The following is a 12,087-nucleotide window of genomic DNA, read 5'->3' as shown; positions in this document are numbered from 1 at the left end:
GCTATTGGGGAAGTCCAGATTAAGATATTCCCTGCTGATCTCAAATAACTTCACTTAATAGCACTTTTAAACTTACAAGGACCTTAGAAATTCCCCTTCGTTCCCATTCTTCTTGACATCCGCCATTCTTAGAGACACATGGGGGTAACTTTTTTCTTGGGTTTTTGCCTAGTGAAGTCTGCTGGCCTTTTGGGCATTTCAAGGGCCTCTGGTTGCCATTCTTAACCATCCTTGGAATTCTCTTCGGCATGACATAATGTCCAACCGGGTTCCTCTCCCTCCCCTTCCCCATCTTTGCTCTGTAGGATCAATGCTATATTTGTTTGTAGCCTGACAACTCCACTCCCTTTCCCAAATGCCACCCAGCAACGCTGCTGGGCTTCCTCCATTCTGAGCAGTGGATGTTTTAAGGGTGGGAAGAGCAGACGAAGCACACAGCGGAGCAGTGATAAATCTGACTGCCCCATCGACGCTCTTTCAGACTCAGATCTTCTTACAACTGGAAAATCTCAAACTTGAAAATGCCTTTCCTGAAAGTGGCAGTTAAAAATGCAATGAAGACCTGGAAATCCCCCATCTTGTGTGTGTGTTCAAGGGAGTGCTTTGGTATCTCTAACGACGTTCTGAGATCTGGAGCTTTTATTCAATATGCAGAGGAATCACCAAAATTCACCTTCCCAGTTGGCTTAGCAGTAATACTGTCAAAATAGTGACCTGAAGCAAGTACTCAAAAGCTGAATAGTACACCAGATTACTTCTTCCCTGTTCCGCTAGCAATTACAGCAAGAGCAAAAATGCTGTGGACAGAGCAGGGAGAGTCAGAGTATCAAGATAAGCCCAGTACTCACAGCTGATGTATACGTGGGGCCTGTACTGAGCCTTTAAGGAAAAGCACAGAAAAACACAGGACACACAGGCCTGTGAAATTGCAGAGAGGAACAGCAGCAAATGCAGATGAATCTAGGGGGGAAATCCATGCTAAGGTGTGGGAGGGGCCCTTTCAGAGGAACAGGTTTCCTCAAGCAAGTGAGGTTTAGGAAAACACTTTTGTTAGGAAGTTCATGTGGGTCAGCATAGTTTGGAAACAGAAACAGAGTGTGACCTTTTCCAAAAATAAAAGGGATGGGAAGTAATTTTTTTTTAAATGAAGGGAAAATATTCAAATAGGCGACTTGAGGAGCACACACAATTTAATAGATTTTAAACACTATAAACACAGATGTTACGCTTGTGAAACAGGATAAGCACAGCCACAAACATTGATTTGGGATTACCACCCACCTAATTTCTCATGAGGCTTAAAGAAAGAAGGCTGGAAGTTTCAATATGACTGGGGGCTTTCCCATGCTGGAGGGGCGGATTCCATCCGCTTGGACCACAGGTTCAGTCAAAAAACTGGGCGGCCTGAGAAAGCAGCAAGACCAGCTCCCCTGCCTCGGTCTCATTATCCCCCTGAAGCTTTGAGTTTATTCATTATTATGGTCTCTTTCACGCTGACTTGCTTGGGCCCTGGCCGTTCTGCTGCTCTCACCACCACCACTCTGGTAAAGAAATGACTGTCCACTTGGTTTCAACATACAGTTCTTCCTGCAAAGTCCACTAGGTGGTACTAATGCCTCAGACAGGATCACTCACAACCCCAGAGCCAGCCAGGTGCAGGATGGCTCTGCCCTACAGGGAAGGGAGCACCTCCCTCCGGCAGACAGCAGGAGCAGCACCCCGCCTCCGCCATCTCCCCGGGGCAGCCTGGGGAAGGAACGTCAGGCCTTTCCCGGCCACACCTGGCGCGGTTCCCTCACCTGGTTCTCTCACTACCGCCGCATCGTGACTCCATCTGGGGTGGCTGGTGCTGGTTCATCACCTTTCCTGACTCTTTTCAGTGACTAATCCAGAGATGGCACACTGGCAGCTTACAGACCAAATCCAGCCTGCAGACATAATTAGCTCGACTCCCACAGTGATTGAAATTGTCTTGGATTTACTTGCCAATACAAGATGAGAGCTTTCACATAAAAGTCAGGATTTTAACGACTCTTGGGAAATGTAAGTCCTGGCAACCACAGGCCTGTGAGGCCGCGAGGACTGCAGCTGAGTGTGACCGGTCCCCTTTCTCTACCCCCTGCCCACCCCACAACCCACTGAACCCACTGCTCTCTCTTACAGCGCCTGCCAGTCCGCTTAGGGCTTACAGCTCTGCAGCCTAATCTGTGTCTGTTTTACCTCCCTGGCCAGGAAGGAGGATCCCGTAAGGAGGACTCCTAAGTGGAGTCATCCTCCTCCAACCCTCTCCACCACAGACAGACCTGGAATGCTCCCTTCAGTTTGTGGACCGTAACCTCTCCTTCTCAGATAAAGAAAGACCTTAACGCCTCATTAAGCATTAAGATCTCTTTATGTCTTTATGAGTTTTTAGTTATCAGATTACCCCGGGGCTGGGCCAGATTTTTGAAATTCCTTTGCGATCCCAACATTCAGCCCCACGCCCAGGTCTGCAGGTAGGCCCAAACAAGCCGGGGTGGGTAAAGATCTGCTTTTTGTTTTGTGGTTTTCTTTTGTTTTGTTTCTGGAGATAGGGTCTTCCTTTGTCTCTGAGGCTAGAGGGCAGTGGCGTGATCACAACTCACTGTAGCCTCAACTTCCCAGGCTCAAGTGATCCTCCCACTTCAGCCTCCCAAGTAGCTGGGACCACAGGCATGCACCACCATGTCTGGATTGTTTAAAACATGTTTTTATAGAAACAGGGTCTCACTATGTTGCCCTGGCTGCTGTTAACCTCTGGGCCTGAAAAGATCCTTCCCACCTCAGCCTCCCAAAGGGCTGGGTTACAGGTGTGAGCCACTGCACACTGCAGACGGCTTCTCCTGCTTTTGTTTGTCTGGAGAGTCATTTTTACTGCCCCTGGCACCATGGAGATTCCATGAGAAGACAAACCTGTGAGGTTTCTAGATGTGTTGAAAAAGTGCAAATCTCCGTGGACATGTTTCGGTCAATCCATTCACTGAAAATCGTTACTCTTCGTCACCCCCTTCCCACGCAGGGCTCCTGGGCACTGCTCGTTTATTCAACAGATGAGGGCTAGGTACAAGCCTGGTACTCCTTATGAGACTCCTTATTCAACAAACGTGTCTTCAGTACTTGCTTTTCCAGAGATGAGATCTCTGCTCTCCTTGATCTCAAAGGCTAAAGACAGAGACAGATAAAAAGACAACTGCTACTTGGTGGCTGGCCTAGAATACAAGTGCTCTACGCTCTGCTCTGGAATGCCCGCCCGGCCACCCACTCGCTTCGTAACCTTGGGCTCATTACTGAGCCACCCAGTAACTCGTAGTACACTCGGTGACTCAGTTTCTTCATCTGTGAAATGGGGTTTTGTAGTTTCAGAAGAGCTTTCCCCAAGCCTCTCGTGTAATCCTGTTATAACTCTCTGGTGAGTTTGGTGCCTTGTTTTGTAGCTAAGTGAATGGAGGATCACGTGGCTCACTCGGCTTATCACACAGAGAGACTAGGACTGGATCCCAGATGTGTCTGAATTCAAGTATCATGCATCATCTGCTACGTTGGGCTACTTTATTGATCCATAGTTTGCTTACTGAGCATTGAGCTGAGTGAGACTTTTAGCCCAGTGTGAGTTGGAAGGTGGAGGGGAGGGGGTCTAGATGTGTATAAGAGAGAGCATTGAGCTGAGTGAGACTTTTAGCCCAGTGTGAGTTGGAAGGTGGAGGGGAGGGGGGCTGGATGATGACGTCACTTAGTGAAATCATCTGGGGATTGTTTCTTAATGAAGACAAAGTCCATGAAGAAAGCAAAGGGCCTTGTAATCTAAGGAGGAGTGTGTCAGTGAATGTACACCAAGGAAGTAGCCTTTTCTTTCCAGCATCTTTGCCTTGCCCCTTGGCTGTTCTTCATGCTCTTTTCATTCAGGTTATAAATGAGTTGCTCATAAACTCCTGGGAAGGAGCTATGGGTTCTGCTTTCCTCCCAAATCCCCAAACCTATGTCAATTACAAAAAGCATCATGGCCGGGCGCGGTGGCTCAGGCCTGTAATCCCAGCACTTCGGGAGGCCGAGGCAGACGGATCATGAGGTCAGGAGATCAAGACCATCCTGGCTAATATGGTGAAACCCCGTCTCTACTAAAAATACAAAAAACTAGCCGGGCGTGGTGGCAGGGGCCTGTGGTCCTAGCTACTCGGGAGGTTGAGGTAGGAGAATCACCTGAACCCAGGAGGCAGAGGTTGCAGTAAGCCAAGATCGCGCCATTGCACTCCAGCCTGAGTGACAGAGTGAGATTCCATCTCAAAAAAAAAAAAAAAATCACATCTCTAGTTTGTCCCTATTCTTCAGGAACCCACGAATATCTGTGTTATTATTACTTCTCCTCCAACACTCCCTCCCTCCCCCACCCAGCCCAGAGAATCTGAGTCTGGAGCCTCGCTTTTATCACCAGTCTCCCAAGCCTTTGCTATGTAAAGATTCCTTTCGTTATCCTATAGGAAGAAATATTCTTTTTCTTTCTTCGTGGCCACGTTCCTGGCCCCGAAAAAAGGGACACAAGAGGAAGGGCCCAAAAATGTAGAGGAAAAATCCTGGAGGAAAAATGCTGATTAATATTTCAAAAAATATTATTTTACCATGGATGCAATGACCTGAGGCCCTGCAAGGGCGAATGCCATACTGAGGGCCACCCAGCAACGTACGAATGAACCTGAAAGAGAACTCCTGGCCTCCGCAGGCTTCCATTCATGGCTCAGCTCTGTGAGCCTCTGGACATCTTCGTGAATACTCTCTCAGAAAATCTTGAAGCACCACGTGTTTTAAAAGCAGTCACTCACTTATGTCTTTCATATGTCACTGTAAACTCATAATGAAGGGACTATGGGAGATTTGCTTCCATATGGCACTGCCTAGGTATTAGGGTCAGGACACCTAGGATTTTAGGGCCTAGTGGTCTTCTCTTTTCCTTAGCATTCTGTCAGGGTTCTGGCAAGAGCAAGAGGGTTGGCCTTTCTAAGTCGATGTTCCCCCGGTGCTTGCTACTTGCCTCGAATATTATGGACAGTATCATACATTTCTGTATTACATACAATCATTGTGACAGAGTCAGGATGCTGTAGTGGAAAAAGGCTTAGTTAACAAGATGATCTGACTTTGAATCCCAGGGCTGCCACTTAGTTGTACAAGCTCTGAGTCTCTGCTATTCTTTTATAAAATCTCCCTGGATTATTAGAAGGATTAAATGAGGTAATCTATGTAAAGTGCCTAATACGTAGAAAGCTTTAACAAGAATCAGCTAGTCTGAACATACGCAAACACACCAAGGACTGTGTTAATTGCTTTTGAAGGCATTATAGATGCAAGGTTATTTTCCCAAAAAGTCAGGGGTGGAGGTGGATATGGGTTTTCTGTGGATCCTGATGAGACTACTATCAAGAGTACAGCAGTGAAACATAAGCATTTACAACTCTCATAATATCCCCTTGGTGCTGCTGCCCTTCTTCTGAACAGCAATGAACTTGGGCTTGGGGAGCGTTCTCTTCCCCACTAAGCAACAGGCTAACAGGCAAGGCATGAAAAGGGATTAGAGGGTGCATGTATTCAAATAAAGGGGAGTTCCCCAGAAGCATGGCAGGCTGAGAAGGCATCTTTCGACTGTCCATCAGTAGGAAAGCTGTTTGACTGGCAGATATAATTTTTTTGGAACCAGAAATAATGGGGAGCTATTGGTGACAGATGTCAGATGTTGGCAGAGCGGCTGCCAGCACAAATCTCCCTCTACCTTCAGACATCAAGCTGATGTGGGACTGGGAGTCCCTTCTCACTTGGATCATTGGTCACATTATTATTTCTCAGTGGCTGGACAAAGCAGATGGTTTACCATGTATTTGTGATATTCTGTTGGCCTAGAAATTCTGTTCTTCCATCAGGGTACGGCATGTAATCAATTATGACAGTGGGTGGTGCAAGAAAATCCCTGCCAGTAAAAACCCAAGACTTTCTCTTTTATTAAGTCTGCATAAACCACTACAATTTCCAACTTCAAAGCAATAGAAGAAAAAAGCAAAGTAGTGGTGTTATAAATAACTTGGGTAGTCACAAAAACCACGGTTCTCAGTTGGTCCTAAACACTCTCAATCTGTACTACCTGATGTCGGTTTTGTCTGCCCATCTTTATTCTGAAACTTAAAATCCTCTTGTCTCTATTCTAGTAAGTCTTAATAATTTTTTTTTTTTTTTTTAGACAGAGTCTTGCTCTATCACCCAGTCTAGAGTGCAGTGGCACAATTTTGGCTCACTGTACCCTCTGCTTTCCAGGTTCAAACAATTCTCCTGCTTCAGCCTCCAAAGTGGCTGGGACTATCATGCCCAGCTAATTTTGTATTTTTAGTAGAGACAGGGTTTCACCATGTTGGCCAGGCTGGTCTTGAACTCCTGACCTCAAGTGATCCGCCTGCCTTGGCCTCCCAAAGCGTGCTGGGATTACAGGCGTGAGCCACTGCGCCCTGCCTCTATTCTGGTACATCTTAAAGAGCTTTATCTTAGAATCACAAAGTGACCTAATTAAAAATAAACAGAACAAATACCAGGAACATACTACCCCTCAACTAAGGTTTTTTAAAAAAAAATATTCTCAGTTGTATTCTATTACATAGTAAAAATAATAAGTTGCCTTGCTTTAGTATGTCTGAATAGCCACATAGAACAGTTTATATGTTACCCACCCTCTGGATAATTTTCTTTGTGAAGGACACCTTGCTTATTTGGATGCATGTGTCTCAGGAAACAAATTCTTTAGTAAGAGAGCAGAACAAGCATTTTTAACATTATAACTACCAAGTAGAGAAACCCTTGACATAGATTACATGTTTTTTCTTGTGTTTTAAAAACATGTATGTATTTTTTCTTAAAAGTCAAGCTCATAAATGAATGGCTTTCTGCTCTTTTTTCGTTTAATCTCCTATCAGGGGAACGTTGTCATACTATTAAATATTCTGTAAGAACATGATTTCTAGGGCTGAGCATGGTAGCTCACACCTGTAATCCCAGCATTTTGGGAGGCCAAGGCAGGAGGATCACCTGAGGTCGGGAGTTTGAGACCAGCCTGGCCAAAATGTTGAAACCCCATCTCTACTAAAAATACAAAAATTAGCTGGGTGTGGTGGCGGGTGCATGTAATTCCAGCTATGTGGGAGCTGAGGCAGGAGAATTGCTTGAACCCTGGAGGTGGAGGTTGCAGTGAGCTGAGATGGTGCCACTGCACACCAGCCTGGGTGACAGAGCAGCGAGACTCCGTCTCCAAAAAAAAAAAAAAAAAAAAGTCACCACAGGTGCTAATGAATTGTTTGGGCTCCTACTACTCGGGGCACTGAAGACATACAAGGGAACAAGCCAGTTCCCACCATCAAGGAATCCATATCCTGGTGAAGAAAGACAAGCAACAAACCTACAAAAATAGTTCGTAAATGATATAATTTCCGAATAAAATTGGATGAAGGATAGTGACTGGGCAGGCTCCTTTGCTTGAGGGAAGACCTCTTGAGAGTGGGACTTCTGAGTTCATACCCGAAGGCTGAGAAGGAGGCAGCCATGCAAGTATCTTGGGAAAGAGCTCTGCGAGCAGAAGGAACAGAGAATGCAAAGATCCGAAGATAGGAATGAGCATGACATGGTCTACGAACAGAGAGAAGCCCTGATGGCTGGAGCTGGATGAGGAGGGGCGGTGAAGAGAGAATTGCAACTGGAGGGCCCAGAGGGGCCATGCCACATAGGCCTTGCAGGAGTTGAGACTTGATTCTAACTGCAGTGAGAATTCAACAGAGAATTTTCCAGCAGGGGAGTGACACATAGGGACATCTCTTCAAAGGCTGAGAACCAGAGTAGAGACAGCAGAGCTAGGCCAACAGGCTATCACAGCAATCCAGACGAGAGGTGATGGAGGCTCAGCCTGGGACACAGTGAGACTCCGGAAGTGGTGGATTCAGGATATAATTTGGTGATAGACTCCATAAACTTTTTTTTAAAGGTTTTGGATAGATAGCTTTTATCATTTATTTATTATTGAAGATATGTACAACACAATAAATCAGCTTGCTTCAGACATATATATAGAACTCTACATCTAATAATGAGTGAATCCACATTCTTCACAAGGACACACGAAACATTTCTATGAAATGCTTGTGGACTAGTCCACAAAGCAGGTCTCCATAAATTTTAAAAATGTATACCCTTGAAAATCTTTGAAGTCTTGGAGATTTAAGTCTACAACTATCTTAGTCTTACTACCAAGAATAGCCCCTAAGGAAAAAAAAAAACAAAAACCTTTCAATTAAAATAAAATGATAAACCAGAAGAATATAAATTTCACAGACTCTGGCTAACCAGCTTTTGGTGGTTAGTCAACAGGCCAGCTTTTGGTCACAATGTAATTAATTTCATTCTTAATGCATTGCTGAAAGTATTTAAATGCCTGGGGAACTGGCTTCAACCCACAATCTCCTCCCCTACCCTACATTCCAAGTAGATTAGGCATTTTACACTTGGCTCATCTTCAGTGAAGACAGTAATTAATCTTTATTTGAAAACAAGATTTGGGAGGCTGAGGCGGGCAGATCACCTGAGGTCAGGCGTTTGAGACCAGCCTGGCCAACATGGTGAAACCCCATCTCTACTAAACATACAGAAAAATTAGCTGGGCGTGGTGGTGTGCACCTGTAATCCCATCTACTTGGGAGGCTGGGGCAGAAGAATCGCTTGAACCTGGGAGGTAGAGGTTGCAGTGAGCTGAGATTGCGCCACTGCACTCCAGCCTGGGTGACAGAGCAAGACTCTGTCTTTAAAAAAAAAAAAAAAAGAAAGAAAGAAAAGCAAGAGAACGAGTAAAAGTCCAGCATTCACTGCATTAAGGAGCCTACAGAAATCTATGATGAATTTGTCAGGGAATGTTAGGATAGGTAAAGAATCAAGGGTTTCATGAGCAGTCATGTGGATGGTGTTGCCGTTTACTGAGATGAGAAAGACTTGAAGACCAACTGTTTATAGGGGTAAAAATTAAAGGTTCTGTGTGGACAAAGCTAGCTTGAGATGTCAACTATAGACCCAAGCGTAGACGTTGAGTAGGCAACTATAATGGATAAATGAATGAGGAGCTCAGGGGAAAGTCCAGGCTGGGGATATATCTAAGATCTATACACTGGATTAGATCACCTAGCTGACTGCACAGTTGAGTAGAGAAGAGAGCCAAGGGCAGCATCCTCAGATACTCCAACATGCACAGGGTTTATGGGATTGTCTACCCACCAAACATTCATGTGTACCTCATGTTTCCCATCACCTGCAATTTGGTAGGGCCATGTGAGTGGCTCTGGACAATGAATGAAGGAAGCATCTAAGGACTGGTTCAAGACCCTTGACTATCCTCATCTCCTGCCTCAAAAATCGTGAATTCTTGTGTTTCTGAAGTTAACATGTCTGTCAACCCTAGGCCCTGAATGAGTATGTGGCTTCAAGACCCTTTCTGATCCACGTCAGGCATATAGCATGAAAGAAAAACAAACACTTGTGTGTGAAGCCGTGGAAATTCCAGAGTTAATTTGTTACCTTGGCATAACATGGCCTAATTCAGAATGCCATCATATGATGTGCTTCAACAAAGCACCATTTTTCATTTTTTAAAAAAGGCATGTGTGATTTGAGAGGTTGTCAACAAAATATATTGGTGGATGGCTGGGTGTGGTGGTTCATGCGTGTAATCCCAGCACTTTGGGAGGCCGAGGCAGGCAGATCACTTGAGATCAGGAGTTTGAGAACAGCCTTACCAACATGATGAAACCCCATCTCTACTAAAAATACAAAAATTAGCCAGACATGGTGGTGTGTGACTGTAGTCCCAGTTACTCGGGAGGCTGAGGCAGGGGAATTGCTTGAACCTGGGAGGCGGAAGGCAGGAGGATCACTTGAGCCTGGGAGGCAGAGGTTGTAGTGAGCCAAGATCATACCACTGTACTCCAGTCTGGGGCAATGGGAGTGAAACCCTGTCTCAAAAAAAAAAAAAAAAAATACACACACACACACACAACACAAATACATATATATACACATATATATACACACATCCAGCTTATAAAATGAACATGCAGTTCACGTAAACTTTAATTCAGATAGAACCTAGAAATACATATGTGTATATATGTATTTATGTACACATATGTATATATATGTATTTCTAGGTTCTATCTGAATATATATGGATATATATACACACATACACACACACACATATATACACATACATACATATATGGGTATTTCTAGCTTCTATCTGAAATACAGTTTAAGTGAATTCCCTGTTCATTTTATAAGTGGAAGGGCAATCCCTGAACCACTGAGTGAATAATGCAGGACAATATTCATTATTTCAGAGACACCTCATTTCTCAACCTGGTTTTTGCCCCGATAAGTTGTTTTTTTTTTTTTTGATGGAGTCTTGCTCTGTCGCCAGGCTGGAGTGCAGTGGTGCGATCTCGGCTCACCACAACCTCCGCCTCCTGGGTTCAAGCGATTCTCCCGTCTCAGCCTCCTGAGTAGCTGGGACTACAGGTGCGTACCACCATGCCCAGCTAATGTTTGTATTTTTGGTAGAGATGGGGTTTCACCATGTTGGCCAGGATGGTCTTGATCTCTTGACCTCGTGATCTGCCTGCCTCAGCCTCCCAAAGTGCTGGGATTACAGGCGTGAACCACCGTGCCCAGTCCCTGATTCTTAAAATTTATGAAGACATTGTTTTTTAATTTATTCCTTAGATAATTAAAAGAAATAACATTGGTGGGTGCTTTGTAACTTTCTAAATTTCTCCTAAAACAATGATCCTCTCCCATATGTCAGCTTTTTTTAAATACATGTATGCTTCATTAGACAAATTGATCATAACAGGTATTCTTCATTCATTTGACAGATTTTAATGGACTCTCCACTGTGTTCCAAACATTTTCTTAGGAACCAAGGAATTAATGAAATAGAGCTAGTAGTTACCCTCATGATTTATAGTTTTGAGAGCTCCTGGAGTATACTTATCTGGTCTCAAACTCAGTTCTGAGATCTTGAGAGATGGGAAATTAGTTTTGTTTGTTTGTTTATTTTTTTTGTTTTGTTTTTGGAGATGAAAGTCTCACTCTGTCGCCCAGTCTGGAGTGCAGTGGCATGATCTGGGCTCACTGCAATCTCCGCCTCCAGGGTTCAAGCAATTCCCCTGCCTCAGCCTCTTGAATAGCTGGGATTACAGGCGCCTGCCACCATGCCCGGCTACTTTGTGTGTTTTAGTGGAGGGGTTTCAGCATGTTGGCCAGGCTGCCCTCCAACTCCTGACCTCAAGTGATCCGCCTGCCTTGGCCTCCCAAAGTGCTGGGATTACAGGGGCGAGCCACTGTGCCCGGCCCAAGAAATGGGAAATTAGTTAACCTGTATGTGCCTTAATTCTTCATCTGTAAAATGGAAATAACTCCTACCTTGCAGAGTTATTGTGTGTATTAAATAAGACAAAATGGAAAACTGTTTTTATTTAGGCTTTAGAAATACACTTGGATCACCTTAAAGTGAAAGAGGTTTTACTATACAAACTGGAACCTTCAAGGTATCGGGTACGATGGCAGTTTGAGTGACTAGTGACTGGGTACTCTTTGCATTACTCACTTGTGTCTGTGTTTCTCTGTGTGTCTCCTTGCTTCTTCCATTGACTTTTCTTCTTCGTACCCTCTCCTCTGTAAATCTGTTCTCTCACTTGTATTATTCATGGCTTCTGTTTCTTCACAACTTCAATCAACATGCCCCTTCATAGCCCTAACACTATCCTGTGATTTCCTTCTGCGCTTTCTTTCTGCTTCACCCCTCACAGATAACTACTTAATTTCATTTTTCAGCTCAAACTTCCAGGAGAATCTGCTGGGCTGATTCATTCATTTGGGCATTCAGAACACGAACACACACACACACACACAGACACACACACACACACAGAATATCTGTTAGGGCCCTCTGAATTATCCCTAAACGTTCATCCAGAAAATGCCTCCTGTTGACCTGCAAGCTGTCAG

The sequence above is a fragment of the Mandrillus leucophaeus genome, unplaced genomic scaffold (genome assembly GCF_000951045.1).
Source record: "Mandrillus leucophaeus isolate KB7577 unplaced genomic scaffold, Mleu.le_1.0 Scaffold508, whole genome shotgun sequence".
Classification (NCBI taxonomy): domain Eukaryota; kingdom Metazoa; phylum Chordata; class Mammalia; order Primates; family Cercopithecidae; genus Mandrillus; species Mandrillus leucophaeus.
This window is presented reverse-complemented; position numbering follows the sequence as displayed.